General features: G+C 38.5%; 1 long non-coding RNA gene across 1 annotated transcript in view; it reads left to right on the top strand.

Moving 5' to 3' along the window:
* Positions 1 to 19,050, top strand: part of LOC309804067 — a 313,329-nt gene that overhangs the window by 228,976 nt on the left and 65,303 nt on the right. The window contains exon 4 of the long non-coding RNA XR_014294047.1: positions 17,284 to 17,337. This is a non-coding gene — a long non-coding RNA (uncharacterized lncRNA). The remainder of the gene's footprint in view (positions 1 to 17,283; positions 17,338 to 19,050) is intronic.

A 19,050-nucleotide genomic window follows, 5' to 3' on the forward strand; every position in this document is an offset into this window, starting at 1 on the left:
ATTCTTTTTAAAATTAATAGAAAAATGCCCCAGCAATAAGGATAGACACAAATATTGCAATTGAAAAGGCATACTGAGGGGCAAATGGGATGAATGTAATAAAGATTCCTACCTAGAGACATGCTCATGGAATTTCAGAGCAAGAAGGTTAAAGAAAAGTTCCTAAACTACCCGAGAGAATAAACTTGGACTTCAAAGGAGTTAGAATCAGACTCGCACAAGACTTCTTATCATCACCTGTGGATGTTAGAAGATGATGGGGAAAAGCTTTCAAAGTACTGAAGGAAGATGGTTTTCAACCTAGCTATTTTTCTTTTTTAAATAAAGTTGAAATGTAGTACCCATGGTGAGATGCACAAATCTTAAGTGCAGAGCCTGGTGAGTAAATGTACACCATCCAGATCAAGATGTAGGCTATTTCCTTCACCCCAGAAAGTTCCCTCATACCTTCTCTCAATCAATACATATTACCTTCTCCCTCAAATAATCAGTATTTGACTTCTATCACCATAGATTTGTTTTCCCTGTTCCTGAGCTTTCTATAAATTTAGTCATAGAATATATACTTTTATGTCCAGCTTCCTTTGATCGATATAATTGTTTTAATATTCATCCAAGTTGTTGGGTATAATAGTAATTCATTCTTTTCTATTGCTGAGAAGTCTTCCATTGTATTATTATGGTATGGTTTGTTTCTCCATTCTCCTTTTGGTAGTCATTGGGCTGTTTCTAGTTTGAAGCTATTTTGAATACAGCAACTACAAACAAACTTACACAAGTTTTTGTGACTTGTTTGACCATTTCTTCTGGGTGGATTCGAATTGCTGGTTTGGTCATAGGTAGATGTGCGTTTATTAGAAACTGCTCTACAGTATTTCAAAGAGTTTTACCCTCATATAAGCAGTGTATTCTGAAGTTCTAGTGTCTCTACATCTTTCCCAGTACTTGGTATTATCACTCTTTTTAACTTAAGCCATTTTCGTCAATGCACAGTGATATCTTACTGTGAGTTTGATTTTCCCTGATGAGCATTGTTATTGAGCAACTTCTCACATACGTCTTAGCCATTTGCTTGTTTTCTTTTGCAAAGTTCCTATTCACATATTGGCCCATGTTTAAAAACTGGGTTGTTTATCTTTTTCTTACTGATTTTTAGAAGTTCTTTGTAAATTCTAGGTCCTGGCTTTTTTCAGGTTTGTGTATTGCAAATATCTTCTCCTAGTCTGCAGCTTGCCTTTTCATTTCTTTATTTAACTTATTTATTTCACTTCTTTATGGAATTCTATACTTGGTCAAACTATCCACTGAGTATGAGAATAAAAATAAAGACTTTTTTAGAGGTATATATCTCAGGATCTCCTAATATCCTTTCTTAGTAAGTTATTTTGGGATGTCCTCTTAGAAGACAGGGGTGAAAAAGCAAGCAAGAGGAACAGGTATGATCCAAGAAAAAGTAAATCCCAGAAAGACAGTGAAAAGATGAGGATAAAAGCTATACAATGGGCTTAAGCAGCAAATACTCCTGACTGGAGCAGGAGAATGCAGAGTTCATGGAGTTCTGGGGAAAAAGATGAACTCCAGCATGACTGATAGTCTAGATAAGCCTGAGAATAAGGTGAAGGTGAATTATTCTTCTATCAACAAGAAAAAAGAAAGCAATTACAAACTTCAGGAAAAACAAAAAACTATGTAGGAAATTCTAGTTCAGATATTATGAAATAAAGTGTGTCATAATTTTTTTTTCTTTTGATGTGGGATGTCATGATTTTCAGCATTTAATTGATTTGGCATAAGAACAGGGAATTTATTTGACTCGAGTGATTAAGATATAAATATTCTCCTTTAAATTGCTCAGGGGTTATGCCATTAGACCTTTTATTAAAAAAGTATAGGGCTTCCCTGGTGGCGCAGTGGTTGCGAGTCCGCCTGCCGATGCAGGGGACACGGGTTCATGCCCCGGTCCGGGAAGATCCCACATGCTGCGGAGTGGCTGGGCCCGTGAGCCATGGCCGCTGAGGCTGTGCATCCGGAGCCTGTGCTCTGCAACGGGAGAGGCCACAACAATGAGAGGCCACCGTACCGCAAAAAAAAAAAAAAAAAAAAAAAAAAAAGTATATAATTCTAGCCTATTACTTGTCTTTGCAGTCATTGGCATGTACATAGTTATGATAACGTAAGTCTGTTAATAGATTTTTGACTTTTAGAATCAACCTATTTAGGTAAAGAATGGAAGACCTATATATATTTGAAAAACAGAATGGAAACATTAAAAATCCTGATGATATACAAAGTACAAGTACAGCTGTAAAAGAAGAATTGGGCACCACTATCCTCATGTTAAAGATAAGGTGTTATTTGAGACACTAATTAGGTGGAGCCAAAGTAGGAGAACATAATGTGAGAATGTGAGTTCTATGAGGGCAAGGATTTTTTTTTTTTTCCCAGTAGGGAGGTCTCTTCATTGCTGTATTGCTGGCACCTAGAACAATGCTCTGAGCACATAATTTGCCCTTAGTATACATTTGTTGAGTAAAACACATATTTAATGTAACAATTAGAAGAACAAAATATATGCTGCCTCATACTTGATTTCCACTTCTTATCCCCTTCCTTAAGAAGGCCAGTTTTGTGGTTCCTGACCTTGGTCTCACCCCTAGAAAGAATTTTCCACATGTCTCTTAGTTTCAATCGCTGCAGCCCACTGTTCTATCTTGTCTTAGGTTCTTACACAAAGCCCAGTTCAATTCAATCACCTAGAATTCAGGTTGGTTGGTAAGTAAGTTTAGGCAGATATCACTGTCCTACTCCAGTTCTTAGTTTCCAGTGAGTTCAGTGGCAGGATCCAGGAGCTGGAAATGTGCCCAGTGGACAGCGTCTGTACCAAGAATAGGGGCCTGCCATGTATGCAGGATGAAACATGCACTTTTGAGGCAGTAATGCTGAAAGGGCCTATATGACTGAAGGAAACAAAGAAGAATTGGCATCAGTTGAAACCATATCTTTGGGTGGCTAAACTATTTGCTGTCAAAAGTTAGGAAATGGGGTGGGATAGGGAGGGTGGGAAGGAGACACAAGAGGGAGGGGATATGGGGATATATGTATACATATAGCTGATTCAGTTTGTTTTACAGCAGAAACTAACACACCATTGTAAAGCAATTTTACTCCAATAAAGATGTTAAAAAAAAAAAAGTTAGGAAATGCCTAGTGTCTTAAATTGGGCTGCCATAACAAAATACCATACACTGAGTGGCTTAAATGACAGAAATATATTTCTCATAGTTCTGGAGCTGGGAAGTCCAAAATCAGGTGCCAGCATGGTTCTGTGAGGGCCCACTTCTGGTTTGCAAGTTGCCACCTTATCACTGTGTCCCCACATGGTGGAAAGAGAACTCTTCTTATGAGGGTGCTAATCCAACCTTGGGTGCCCCACCCTCATGAGAGTAGAATGCCCCCTCTATCTAAACCTCCCAAAGGCCCCAGCTCCAAATACCATCACATTGGAAGTTAGGACTTAAACATATGACTTTTGGAGGGACACAAACATTCAGTCCATAACACCTAGCGAATTTCACTTTGATTGTGCTCATCATTTTCATTGTAACTTGAGAAAAAGAAGTTTGTTGCAGTGATCAATTTGAGACTTTAAGGACTAGATATATATGGGAAAAATCACTGAAAAGTGTCAGATGAGGAACAGAATGTTTAAGCAGGAAATCTCTACTTGTGATTTCCTCTCAGTTATAGAAAAAAAAAAAAAAGGAAGTAGGAGGCTTGAGAGATTTTGAGACGTGGTTGAGATCTGGATGCTAATGTAGTTAGAAAGAATAGATCAGAATCCACTTAAATTCCAGTCAGTAGTCTTTACAGTGTAACACTACTCTCGTTCTTGCCAGTGATCAGCCATCCTCAGCCAGCAGTAAGGGATTTGATTTCTATTGGCCAATTTAAAAAATCATGACATTTCCATCTAGAAAAACTTGCAAAATTATTTTAAGAATTTTAAAGAAAAGCTGAGATAATGAACATCAGTGAGAATATTTAAAGATCATAATAAAGTGAGGTAAGAGAGAAACCTTCCTTGATGGAAGACACAATCCCATGAACAATAAGAGGAGCGAGAGAAATTCTCACTTTGGAATTCATCTGGTATGAATATTGGATGAATATGTTATTTTTAAAATTTATTTATTTATTCATTTATTTTTGGCTGTGTTGGGTCTTCGTTTCTGTGCGAGGGCCTTCTCTAGTTGCGGCAAGCGGGGGCAACTCTTCATCGCGGTGCACGGGCCTCTCACTGTCGCCGGCCTCTCGTGCGGAGCACAGGCTGAGACGCGCAGGCTCAGTAGTTGTGGCTCACGCACCCAGTTGCTCCGTGGCATGTGGGATCTTCCCAGACCAGGGTTCGAACCCGTGTCCCCTGCATTGGCAGGCAGATTCTCAACCACTGCGCCACCAGGGAAGCCCCGAATATGTTATTTTTTAAAATCATTTTGAGGTTGGGGAGTGATTTAATAGCATGCTAATACTTTTAAAATATCTGGTTGAATCTAGTAAAATTATCCATTTCATCAGGTTGTTTAAAATCCATTTCACCAAATTCACTATCTTTTTTATTAAACCTTTTTGGGTGAAGAAAAGAAAAGCCCATATAAGAAACAAAAGAAAAGGTTTGTGTAGGGTATGCTTGTATATATGCCATAGGACTCTGGAAGAATATGCAAGAAAAGGTAACAAGAGCTGCCTCTAGGAAGGGGAGTAGAATCACTAGGGAGAAGTTTGGGAAGTCCTACATTTCAGCATATACTTTTTGCAGCTTTTGAATTTTGTACCATGTGCATAAATTACCGTTCAAAAGCTTTAAACAAAAAATTTATTTTTAAAATTTAAAACATAAACGCGTTTGAGTTTTTTAAAGTTAAATTTGGGGAACACAGTGAGCTGTCTTACTGCTGCTTGGAGTACAGTGTCCCGAAATACCTTGGCAAAATTTCTACAGTCATTTTGTCTGAGCAGCTCAGGAAGGAGGGCCGTGGCCTCCATGGTCACTGTACTGTTTTGCTTTTTTATTTACTGTAGCTGTGACAAGGTGGTGTGCAGAAGAGAAGCCTCCACTTTAGTCACTGGCAAAGTGCTGACTTGAGAAATTTTGTTCTCCGTTATGTTTTTTCAATAAAAACTGGCTGCATGCTTCACTATCTTTTTTTTTTCTAAGTCCATACAAATGTCAAAATTGCATTCACATTTCCAGCTATAAAGTTAACATGACCAGCAAAAGGGAAACTGTCTGCTTCCAGGACTTGACTTTACTAGGGATTTTTCAAGCATGAAGCTTTTAATAAGCCCTCTGCATGCAGTATTTCATTTCCTTCAGACGAGACACTACCTCACGGCCTCCACACGCCCTCCCCTTGGCTCACAGCAGCTGCTCGCTGTGTGTAACCTGCCTAGGGGGTTGTCCAGCCTCCTCCCATGGAACCCGGCATGTTTCTAGAGAAGAGATACAGAAGTTAAAAAATTTTTTTTAAGTGGCATATGTAGCTACTTCTCTCTAAATTCACGAAGTTGCATTTTATGCAATTATGGAGAGTACTAGGGACCTGGGCAAAGGCCACCAGTGCTCTAGGGACTACAGGTATTTTGAAGAAGGCTTCTGGAGAGAATTTTGAAGCTTTGGGACTTGGCACTCCTGGAATATCAAATATTTTCTCTTTCTTGCTTTCCTCTTTTGGACCCCCAAAACAACAAATATTATTTTTTCTTCTTGGAACAAGTGTGGAATTTAGAGATGAACCTATAACCCTTTTGGACATCAGTTTTTTATTAAGTGTTTGGTGGAGTAGGGTCAGCGTTTCCAGAGACAACTCGCCAAGAAAGGTGGTAAATCAGCATTTTTACAATCTACCATGAGGGTTTGAAGAGGCAAGATCTTAAATGACACTGCTGGGAATTACAGACTTTCCTATAATTGCACAGTGGGACACATCCATATGGGAGGGAACCTTTTATTTATTCCTCTAGTCATCTTTCCTCTGTTTGGATGGGCCGGAACTGGGCTGTGTGTGCTGCCTGCATTACATCCAGGACTGATGCTGTCAAATGCACCATCCATGGAGTGAGTTCAAAGGCTATCATTTATGCCCCTACTGATACTGCTTCGCACTGCTTGTTTGAAGGGGAAGTGGAGGATGAGAAGAAGAATTTGGAAGCCATGGAGTGGGTGGGCTTACCTGGGTGGGGAGCAGTGAAGAAAATGTAGAGATGGTAGACCTAATATGGGCACGTTTATGTGTGTTTTTGGCCTTTGCCAAAATGTCAGGGTTGGCATCCACTTGGTTGAGATATGATTTGGTTCTTTAAAATAAGCAGCAAAATAGAAAGTTTAGGACACAGAGGGCCTTAGCAGAGACCTCGTAACTATCCGAAGAGTTTCCTACTTCTCTTTAATGGTTTACCTCTGTGCTCACAAGATTCTTTCCTTTGGTACTGTTATTTTCTTTTTCTTTTTGATTGTCTAAGATATGGACTAACGACCTTCTTTTAAGGATTTTTGGCAGCAAACTCACATTTGCCTCAGAGTTAGGGTGAGTGAGAACAGAGGCTTTTCCATCTTATTTGCTTACACCCCTTTTGGGGTGGGGAGTGTGGAAGGTGGAGTTGATTGGCAGTGCTGTCAAAACATATTGACTCTTTAATGTGGCTTTCCTGAGCAACACTAAACAATAACAGAACCTCACTGTGAACAGAGAAACTTCTCTGGGGGAATTTGCAAGCATCATGTGTTCTGTTTATTGCAATAGTATGAAATTTATCTTTCTGAGAAAGGTACATGCAGATCTCCATGTGCCTTTACCTCAGTAAAAGAGATAACAGTTACAATTTACTAATCCCATTTGTTTCCCAAAAGAGGGGAAAAAATCACTAATTTTACAGCAAGTATCCCATATTTCATAGACTATAATGTCATTGACAGTAAGAACCACCGTTACTTTATAGATAGCTCAAGAAAGAAAAAATGCTATCAATTAAATTTATGTAACATTTTTCTCTCAGAGTTTTCATTTTCTTCTTATCGAAAGGGCTGTTTTAGAGTTATGTAGGCATAGATTATTATGATATAGAACTCTTGCACTTTCCTTAAAAAGGAAAACATAAGCAAATTAAATTGGTTGAGATATTCCTAAAACTTCTTCACATTTAGATGCTGTCTCTTCTAAAAACTTTTTCACACAAAGCAGTAGATATTGTGATTTTCCACATACTATTGTTACTGACCCAGGTTCTAGGACTCTTTAATCAATAGAAATTGAGAAGAGGCCACAAAAGGAATTCAGGCAAGGCTTTTCTGGGGCTCCTGCTGCAGCTCAAGGGAGCGAAAACAAGTAACAGGTTCCCTTGCTCGCTCCTGAAGATGGGGCGAACTGGTTCCTTAAATGGGGTGAGTGTAGGGGTGTGTCCATGGGTCAGGCTGGAGGGGTGGCTTAGGTGGTCTGCCCACCCCCTGGGGGGTGCTGTGTGTGGGGATCATGTGCAGTACCTTGCTTTTGCTCCAGACATCTCAGAAGTGGCAGTTGGGTTTTGGTCTTTGTGTATCTTGTTGTTCATAATTTGCCCCAACTGCCCATGCACGCAGTTATTTTTAGTCCCTTACAGTTTCTTTGTATCTGTTGCTTGAGGCACATGTGTCCAGGTGCAAGCGCTGCAGCAAAGGAGCCCAGTTCCCAGGACCCAGCCTGTCTCACTATTATCTTCCATGGTGTCAGGAGAGTTGGTGATGTCACATAGCTTTAAAACCGTCTTCATCTTTTCCATGAATTCCTTCAAAACCACTGACACCGACCTTATTACTTTGTATGTACCAACACACTATGACAACCATATCCTGACTCTTCCTGTCCAACAGGGATTAGGAGATACCTCACCATTTCATAGATGTAAAACATGCAGAAAAAAATCTGTCTTTTAGAAATGACACCTAGCCCTATAAACTGGAATTTGTCAGAGGTCTTTCAAGACCTATGACACTTTGGGATGGACATGTAATGATCTTTTACAATTATATACCATGATACCCCAGTCCAGTTGTAGGATTCATTCATTTATTCATCCATCCATCCATCCATCTAGGCAGCCAGTCATACAATATATTTATTGAAGGCCCAAGCATAATGCTTGATACTGACAATACAATGATAGTTAATATGAAACTTGCAACAAAATTGAAAAATAGTTAAACCCAATAGTCACAATATGATACTGTTGGTGAAACAATAGAGATATGTAGTAGGTACTTGTTACAAGGAAATGAACAAGCAAACATCTTTGCTTAGACGGCTGAACAGACCTAGACCTGCTGCTGAGATGGAGCAGGGACATTCCTGGTCCTGAAAACAGCTGGCCTTCCTTCCAAGCAAGGCTTACACACTTCTTAGCCATACTACACCCAAGCAGAGAGCCTTGTCAAATGAAAACCATTGCCGTCCATCTCTGACTGGTGCTGTTAGGTTGTTTACAATGTAAAAGCCTATCACTTTTGTGGGCCTCTCAGGATTGGAGAGCTGTAGCCTTAGACAGGAAGCATGCTGTAACTTCAGTAGCACACAAGTAGACATTGGAGAGGAAGCTGGAAAAGTATGGGCTAGAGCCAACAGGGCTAACCCAGGTGTGCAGCTGGCCCCAGAGAAGCTAACCCATGGTACACATGACACTTAAACCAAGGCTGTCCTGAACTTGGGGCTGTCACTCAAGGGATGATCCTAACATTTCCTTGCAGACACACTGTTACAACTAGCCAGCTGGCAGCATTGTTTTTGCAGTGAGATCCAGTCAACTACAGTGGAAAAATAGGTCCTTCCATTGAGCCAGGGGAGGAGTCATACTGCAGGTATAGAGGTTTCAACCTGGGAAAACTGGAACACACTTAAGGGATCAGGGGCAGAAGCCAGTCTTGGGAAATCTTAGGAAGACTTAGAGAGAAATGTTGTTCAATGGGCCCCTGAACTCAAAAGCTCACCCCAGGCACACAGACTTCATGCTGCAAGACTAATTCTACACTCCTTCTTCTGCATCCTACCTCTTCCTTCAGGGAATGGGAGACTTCTAAGAGACCCCCAGGCCTGATCAGGATTGGCCCAGAGAATTCCTTGGATAAACCAACAGGGACAAGGCTTTTATCACTCAGAGCTAGTGGGGAATGACACTCACATTTTTCAGAGGGAATTGAGATTTCTAGATTTAACTGCCAACACTTATCCAGCCAGGCGGTAGTGAAGGTGACAGCCTTTGGCTTGAACCCAAGCTTTCTGGTTCCAAATTCCATAAGGGGCACTTTGATACCTGATAGGAAGGGAGACTCCTTCTCCCTTGGACTTAGCCTCTGCCCAAAGGAAAACAATTTCTGCCCAATCTTCTTTTCCCCAGTCAGAGGACTACAGAAGGAAATGTTAGTGGCTGCAACTGGATTTCCTTACCAGACAGAAGGATTTTCTGTTTTTGTCCGAGCCTGGCTTTCATTTGGTCAGAGTTCACTAATGGGTGAGGTCATTGCGTTGAGATCAGCTGAGCATCTTCTGCTTCTGATAGCAGTTTTCTCAGGACAGGCCTCTTGCTCACACTTTTACTTCCTGCATTCTTGCCTTGGGCTTTCTTTTCTCAAATAGGAGGGCCACATGGGCAGAGCTCTCAACCTACCTCACAGAGGCAGGCTCCACCAGAGCCCTTTCTCCCCGAAGGAGGAAGCCAAGACCTCTTTCCTTTGGTCTCTTTCATCTCACATAACATCTTCCTATCAGTTCGATAGCCCAGATAGTGGAGTCTGGGTAGCCTAGGCAGCTAAACAGTAGGCATTGGTGATAACTACATGATTTTTTTTTTTAACTTCTTTCTTGTTTCCTTGTTGCTGGCACTGGTGAGTGTGTTTTGAATTGGCTTTCCAGTGGGGTGGAGGTTCCTGGGTGTTTATAACAGGCTGAGACTTATTTAAACCTCTTGACCTTAGCCATGCTACAAAACCTTTTCTAGAGGAGCCCTGATTAGTGAGTATTTTCTAAGATATTTGACCATTTTACCTTCTGTGTTCTGTGTTTAATACATTTAGCGCAAAACCTGGAGGATAGAAGAAGTGAGAAATAGGATTTGAGCCCTAAAACCCACATTCAACCGTGAACCCATAACAACAGCATCGTCCATGGTCAAAGATAGGTATTTAGTCAGTGATAGGTGCTCAGTAAATGTTTGATTTTATAGAGAAATTCAGGTGCCTGTGTATCATTAGTGTGCTTCTTCATCCCACAGCCCAATAATTTTCACGTTTTCTAATCAATTAGTCCAAGGACCTTTTCCACCTTGTCCTAGCAACTAAGAGTTGCCATTTAGCATATGCTAAATCAGTTTCCATGTGAGGCAGCGACATTTCTAAATCAAGCCATAGACTGTTATGAGTTAGTTTCATTCACTAGAATCCAAGACAAACAGTGCATCTTATGCCTTTTGACAGCAGTTGTTTGTTTGGAAGAATGTTTTCTAGGGTAATGTGGCATGAAAATAAAATCACTACAATCAGAAAGTTTTGCACACTAAAGAGGAGCAGACAATGCACAGTTGGAAGGAGGCAATGAGTCACACTGTAGTTTGGAGAACAATTCCTAAAACCCACTTGTGAAATGCCAACTCAAGAGACATTCAGCTAAAGGATAACAGTTTCAGCTGATCAGAATTTTTGGCATGATGTGAAATTATTTTCTATGATTAGTGCTTCCTACATGAAAGAAGTATCCTTTACATTCAAAATTATATTTAAAAAAGCATTTTTAAAAAGAAAAATAAACAGAAATATTTCTTTCTTTAGCAGTGTCTTCCTAAGAGTGACATAATGTTTCTTTAATTTAAAATAATACCTTAAGTTAAAGTTTTGGCACTAGAAAGAAAGATTTCGGCAAAGTCGCTTAACTAAATTTATGTTTCTTAAGAACCGTGGATAGTTGAAGTCTACCAAGAAATCACTTTTGGTTTTTGTCAAGGTGATAACCAACAATTGATTCAACTCGACTTTGTCCTTTTGACCTGTTGTGTGATGTTTTATAAATACAAAGTTAAGAGAAAAGAGGTCAGGCCTATGAAATGGCCTCTGAATATATAACTGCTTAATCTACTGGGTGGTTTTGGATAAGCGAATTAAATTTGCTAGACCTTAGCTTCCTTATTTGTAAAATTAAGGCAGTGGGTTAGAAGACCCTGTTGGAGTTCTCTCTTTGTTTTATTCCTCTTTCCTTACCTTCCTTTCACCACTTATTTTACTTGGGAAAAGAAGTCTATATTTTATAGTACTGCCAACCATTTCCAACTATTGTATTTCTTCCTTTTACTCAGACATTTATTTCCATCCATCTTATTTTATGGGCTTCTATTTGTAGTAACAAAGAGATGTAGACCAAATGCTTGATGTGTATGAAATAACTTCAGCTGGAGCCTTACTCCTCTCTAACATGCTGTGTGACTTTTAACAAGGAATCTGTGCTTTAACATTATGTAAGGGCTGATAAAATGACATTTGTACAACACTGTGGAGTGGAAAAAAAGGAACTATGTACTATGGAAAATCCTGTGATTTTTATCAGACGATGTTGTGCCAACAAGAAAACAATACAAAACTAAGTTCTCAGACTGTTTGGCTGGGTTTGCCTGTCTGAACGTACATTCTTTGAAATATCATTTCCAGGTTTATAGCTACCACAGAAAAGCCTTCTAAACAAGATGTAGTTCTAGTTTGCACATTGTGGTAGCCATCTTCTACAGGGTCCCCCAATGATCCTCGCCTCCTCTGTTAAATAGGGTTGACTACTTATAACTAATAGACTATTGTGTAAATGATGGCATGTGACTTCTGAGGGTAGATAGTGAAAGACATATGGCTTCCACCTTGTGCTCTTTGGAATTATTTTCTTGGGAGGAAGTCAGCCACTGTGTCCTGAAAACATTTCAGCAACTTTTTATAAAATTACACGTGGTGAGGAATTGTTGCCTCCTGCCAACAGACAGCACCAACTTGCCAGTGACTGAATGAGCCATCATGGAATCAGATCCTCCAATTCCAGTCCATCATTCAGATGGTTGCTGTTCCAATCATCATGTTTACAGCAGCTGTGAGAGGCCCTGATCCAGAACCGCCCAGCACCCAGCGCTCAGCTAAGCCACTCTGGAATTCCCAAACCACAGGAACTGTGTGAACTAAATGTTTAGAGTTGTTTAAAGCTGCCACTTTTTGAGGGTAATTTGTTACGCAGCGATAGGTAACTGATACACAAGTCAAAAGAAAAATGTAACGGCCACTTACTCATGTGTAGGAAAGAAAATAATGTTCTTTATTTTTCTATAACAATGTAATCTCTATTTTAAACGTCATTATATCTGATTATAGGAAAAATAACCTTAATCCATTCTGGGATAATTTAGTAACTTCAGATCTTAACACAGGTAATTCAGGATTTTTCCTCACTTTCCCATCACCTAGGAGTGGCACCTATGATCAGAGGACAGTGGCTTACCTGGTGTATGGATGTCTTATCCCTCGTCTTTGCAGTATGTCCTCCGTGGCATCCACTAGAATATTAATGGAATAATAGGTGACTATAGATGTATTATATAGGTGTATTAGAAAGGTGGACTTTTCAGGATTCTTTCTAGGTCGAATGCTTTTTACTGTTTTATCTCTGATATTTATCTCTGATATTTCATTAAAACCCAAAGGAATTGTACAGGACACAGAACAAACCAATAAAGTCTCACTAAAAATTCTATGGCTTATTGTGGAGGTAGAAGGCCAATGTTAATTTAAATGTGTGGACTCCTTTGAAAGTCCTTTCCTTTGCTATGTGTCATGAGCCATCCATGAAGTTTTAATCCTGAAAGCTCTCCTGGAAGGGCAGAAAGTAAAAGAAGCTACTTCAACATTGCTTGATACTTTAAAGTGACTGATCATTTGGGGAGCTTTATGCTGGATGCCTTAAGCTGTCTTCAATATTTTAAGACAATTTTGCTTTTTTTAACCTGCAAGTCTTTGGAATAACTGTCACGGCTCTCTCCTTTGGTCAGGTAGAAGTGAGTATGTTGAATAAATGACTAATAAAACATATCAGTGACAGAAATGCTGATTATTAGCATTCAGGGCCAGAGTTGCCATATAGTGAATCACATACTTAGATAGTTACAGTGCAAGTCTTAAAAATAAACTACCTATGACAGTTGATCAGGACAAGTTCTGCAAGATGGCATGTCCCATCACATGGTATACCTCAGAAATGAACAAAATCGACCCTTACATTACCTCTCATTTGAAGTCTTTCCCTTTGTTTCTTAGCCTTTGTTTCACTACTAGAATTTAAATGACTTTCATCATGTTCTACGTTCAGTGATATCTCCAGGTTTAGGCCATTTCATCAAAGTAACAGCCTAAGACATGTTCCTGCCACGCAGCTCTCCTTCTATTTTTATCATGGCAAAAGTAATCCACTTGTTAGCCTCTATAATTCTCAGAGAAGCTGAAGGATAAAAATAAGACATTGAGAGGACACTAATATGAGAAATTCTCTCCTTTTTGGAGGTAAAATTTCATGTCCCATATGTTCTTTTGATTTTTCTTGCCATTTCTTAATTTCAGGGTCATTGTTACTTGTAAAATAGCCTGAGTCCTTAGACTGTATTACCATGCCGTCAGTAGATGTGTATTTATTTTTCTGCCTTACATATTTTATTTGTTTTTTAGTTGCTTATCTATTCTGAAGTTGCTTTATCATTTTATGGTGTTGATTTTTGATTCATTGCATGTCTTTTGGTATATGAAAGCAAGTCACAAAGGAATATCATAACATAGTACAAAAACTGATAACAGAACATAATATGAAGTCCTGAAATAATGATTAAATCAAAGAAAGATGAAGAAAGACTAGTGTGATAGTAAGCACTATAGCCAAGTTCTTAAAAATGTGATGATTTCTGTTGTAATTCAGATATAAAATCAATTTGAGAAACAAATATAAATTCTGATGTTTGAGGCAAGGTGAAAGGCAAGGTATATAAGGAGGACAGTGAGTGTCATTATTATAGTAACAAGTGACACACTGAATTGAGGGAACAGTCAATTACTTTGTCCCTTTGAATTTCCACTGCAGCATTAGGGACTCTCAGTGAAATGTATTCTTGGAGAGACAGGCTCTTCTGTTTAAGGTCAGGAAATTCTACTCTGTGAACAAAGACATCCCATTCCCCCAAATTATTTTTGCCATTGTATTTCAGAAACTTAGATATTATCCTGCTTTGAAAATATTTTTATTCTCTATTGGCCATATAAATATTATTTAGAGATCTGTGGACTTGCTGTGTTACAGTGTCTATGATGGACTCTGTAATCACTTTCCTTTATGTTCTAAACCATAGTCTTAAATGGGCATTTTTCTAATATAGAAAGACACTCTGTCAACTCCTCTACTTTCATCATCAATATCAAAAGTATCTGCTGAGTGGCTGTTAAGTATTTGTCACCATACAGATGCTGCAGTTAACCAACAATACACTCTAACTGTAAAACACAGCCTGGTACGTTGTTTATAACCATATTACTTTTTCTGTGAACATAGAAGTAAAAGCCTAAACAAAATACTATCAATCCAAAATCAGCAGCACATAAAGAAGCTATTATATCACAGATATAACTGAGTTTATCTCAGGAATGCCAAGAGTGGTTTCACATTAGAAAAACTGTGAATGTAATTCATCATATTAATGAATTAAAGAAAAAAAAAGCTATATACCAATTCCATTTAAGCAGAAAAATCATTTGATAAAATACAACACCTATTCAATTTAAAGATAACTTAGTAATCTAGGAATAGAAGAAAACATTTTTATCTTGATAAATATTATTTTAAAATACCTAGAGAAAATTTCATTCTTAATGGAGAAATACTGAAAGTACTGTCTTTAAAATTAAGATCAAGATAAGGATACTCACTTTACTGCATACATTCAACATTTATTGAAGACCCTTGTCAGTTCCATAAGACAAGAAGAAAAAAAACTAAAGGCATGAAGATTACCAAGAGAGTAATAAAATGTTCTTTACTTGAAGATTGTTAATTTATGTTATTTATTAGAATAAATAAGAGAATAAAGCAAAATGAGCATATATAAGATCAATATACAAACATTAATTGCATTTTTAAATACTAGCTAAACTTTGTTGTTTTTAAAACTGCATGACATTTAAAGTAGCAATAAAAAATACAAGATTCTTGGAAATAAATCTAACAAAAATTATGCAGAACCTCTTTGGAGATATTATAAAACTTTATGGAGAAACATTAAAGAATACTTAAATTGTGAAATTTATCAGGTATACAGATTGGAAGATCCAATATCATAAAGATTTTAATCCTTCCCAATATTATCTATAGATTCAATGCATTCTAGTAAAAAATAAACAAAAAAACAACTGCAATAGAATTTTTAGAGACACTTGAAATAATGTATATCCATAATGTATATCAAAGAACAAAAAGCTAAGAATAGACAATGGGGTAGTAGGATTTGCCCCACCCACATCAATATTTATTATAAAGCTATACTAATTGTGACAGTGTGGTATTGGTACGGCCTCTGTTACAAACAGAAGAAAAAGCCTAGAAACAGATACACACATTTATCAATACATGATATATTACAGAGTTACTATTTGATAATGTTGCTGAGACCATTATCTATGTGGGAAAAAAATAGAGTTGTGTCCCTAGCTCATGCCATCTACAAAGATTAAAGGCTTATATGTAAAAGGCAAAACTTTAGAGCATTTAGAAGAAATGATAGAAGAATATCTTTTTGATAGTGGAATAAGGAAAAAGTTTCTTAAATAAAAAAGCACTAAACACCAAAGAAAAGATTAATAAGTTTGCCTATATTAAAATTAAAAACTTCTGTCTTTCAAGCAGTACAATAAAAAAAGTGAAAAAAATAACCACCCCTCCAAAAAAAAAAGGTGAGAAGATATTTGCAATGAATATAACAAGTATATAAGGAAGATCTATGCATTTAAAAAAAAGGAAAAAGGAAAACAGCTGAATAGATAAATGGATAAATGACATGAATAGGTATTTCCTAGAAGAAGAAGCCTGAATGGCCAACAAACATTTGAGAAGTTGTCCAGCCTCATTAGCAACTAGGAAAATGTGAGCTGAGACCCCAGTCAAGTATTATTTTCCACCTATTAACTTTCAGAAAGAAGTCTGAAATACCAAGTGTTGGCAAGAATATGGATAAACATACACTTTATATACTGCTGGTGGGAATGCAAATTAGCAAGAACTCTTTCCAAAACAATTTGTCATTATCTTATAAAATAAATGTTTACATGACCTGCAACCCAGCAATTCCACTCCTAGGTATATCCCCTCAGAGAAACTCTCTTCCATGTGTGCTCTGTGATAGAAATAAAAGTGTTCATTGCAGCACGTTCTGTAAAAGGATAAATTGGAACCATCCCAAGTGCCTGTTTATAGGACAGTGGAATTAGGTCATATTCACACAATGGAATGTTATGCAACAAGATGGATGAATCTTAAAAACCTAATAGTGAAAAAACAGGTTTTGGAATGATACATATGTGTGTGTGTGTGTATATATATATATATATATATATATATATATATATATGGCTACTATGAACATTGGGGTGCAAGTATCTTTCCAAATTAGTGTTTTTTACCTAGGAGTGGAATTGCTGGGTCATATGGCAGTTATATTTTCAGTTCTTTCAGAAACCTCCATACTGTTTTCCATAGTGGTTGCACCAATTTACATTCCTACCTACAGTGTACAAGGGTTCCCTTTTCTCCATGTCCTCCCCAACATTTGTTATTTGTGTTCCTTTTGATGATGGTCATTCTGACAGGTGTCAGGTGATATCTCATTGTGGTTTTGATTTGCATTTCCCTGATAATTAGTGATGTTGAGCACCTTTTCATGTGCTTGTTGCATCTGCATTTCCTCTTTGGAAAAATGTCTCTTCAGGTCTTCTACCCATTTTTTAATCAGATTGTTTGTTTTTGTGATGTTGAGTTGTATGAGCTCTTTATATATGTTGGATATTAACCCCATATTGGTCATATCATTTGCAAATATTTTCTTCCATTCAGTAGGTTGTCTTTTCATTTTGTCAATGGTTTCCTTTGCTGTGCAAGCTTTTAAGTTTAATTAGCTCTCATTTGTTTATTTTTGCTTTTATTTCCTTTGTTTTAGGAGATGGATCCAAAAAAATACTCCTATGACACATGGGTGACCTGAAGGAGCGAGGTATGTGACCATATTGGCAGGGATCCTTCTAGACAAAGGTTGGTCAAGGGCAGAGTACAAGGGTTGATCACAAGTGTTGGCCTGAGCGACAGAATGAATGGAGGTAACATTTAATGAGATGAAGACAGGTTTGGCCGGATGGGTGGGACAGGGGTGTACGGGAAATTAAGAGTTTGGTTTTAGATGTGTTTAGTTTGAAATGCCCTTTAAGCCTCCAAACTGAAGGATTGAGTAAACAATTGGGTAGATGAGTCTAGAAGCCAAAGTGCAGGTTGAGTTATATGGGATTGCAGGTCAAAGCACATGTGCAGTTACATTGAAAATAGGTATAAGGCCAAATTTATAGCCACTTTAATGTAATACAGGTTAAAATAATAAATATTCCTCACTAACAAATAATCGACTGATTTTGAAATATAAAATAAATTGCAAGAATAGTTTTCTTCCTAAACAATTTGCTCTTGCAATTCGTGTACAAGAAGAAAAGCTTCTGGTTCAGAGCTGTGGTCTGTCGCCTTTCTGCTGGTCATTTGAAACAGCAAAGCAGGGGCTTGTCAATGAGGCTCGACTGAGCAGAGGCGAGATCCTTTGTCTCATTGAGTCTGGTGCTTGCTGGCCTGGCTGTGTACAGCGTCCTGCTGTACCCAGCGTTTTTGAGGCATGAAGGCCATGCAGGTTGAAGAGCCACAGCATCGTTGGAGCCAGTGCTTTGACAAGCAGGTTTGCTCCTGCAGTGGGTTTTCAATGGAGCCAGCATAACAAGGAGGAAATTCTGCCAATTAGTGAATGACAATGGGCTAACAGGGCAAACCATGCCAAGACTCAGCAGCAGTTGTACCTAGAGACCAGAGCACTCCATTCCCTCTTTCCCTTTGCCTCATGTTCCTCAAATACCAGTGTTTCATGTTGATGTTAAGTCCCCAGCAGCTCTCCCACAGCCTCAGCAAGGCCTTCCTCCTTCCCCCGTCCCTCAGGTTTAGCTATAACACTAGGGTTGGGGGATCAGTGGAATTTCAGTTAGGCTCAGCATTGTGATCTCTTGCCCAAATTTGCCCCAAACAGCAGCCAAAACTTGAGATCTTGGGAACACCCAAGCAATGTGACACACTTACTTCAGAGTATGGGATATTCTCGTTCTTCCTATCTAGAAAGTGAGCATCATTTCTACATGCCTCTTAAAGATGCAATGATATATGCCTCAAACATCTGTCATCACAAGATGTTTAAATATAGGAGATAAATGATAAGTAGGCATTACTCGTTTGGAATCAGGAAGCTGTGCATTATGTCCAGTGTACAGAATTTATAAATAAAACTCAGGTGTAAACTGAAGTTTCCATGACCCTTGAAGATCTCAAAGTTGACTCAAACTCAAATCCCCCAATTCCATGGCCAGTGACAGTCCAAAGTCGTCTTCATGATTTCCGTTAGTCCTAAAAGCTGAAACTCTTCCTGGTCCCCTCTATCCCTTATGTCTGTGCCCACCTGTGCTATCTCTCTCTTCTCCCATATCCACCCATACTCCAAACTAAAACCTTTCACAGATTTTCACAAAAAAAGACTCACTCCTGCGAAGCATCTAGTGGGTTTGGTAGCTTTCCTAGAAATTTGAAAGGGAACGGGGAGGGGGCCCATCGTGCACTATATGGCTTTGGTCATCTCAACAGCTTTATTCCTCCTCTCTTTACCTTCTTCACCTCCAAGGCCAAATGC

The sequence above is a fragment of the Mesoplodon mirus genome (genome assembly GCF_964341445.2).
Source record: "Mesoplodon mirus genome assembly, chromosome: 1".
NCBI classification, from domain to species: Eukaryota; Metazoa; Chordata; class Mammalia; order Artiodactyla; family Ziphiidae; genus Mesoplodon; species Mesoplodon mirus.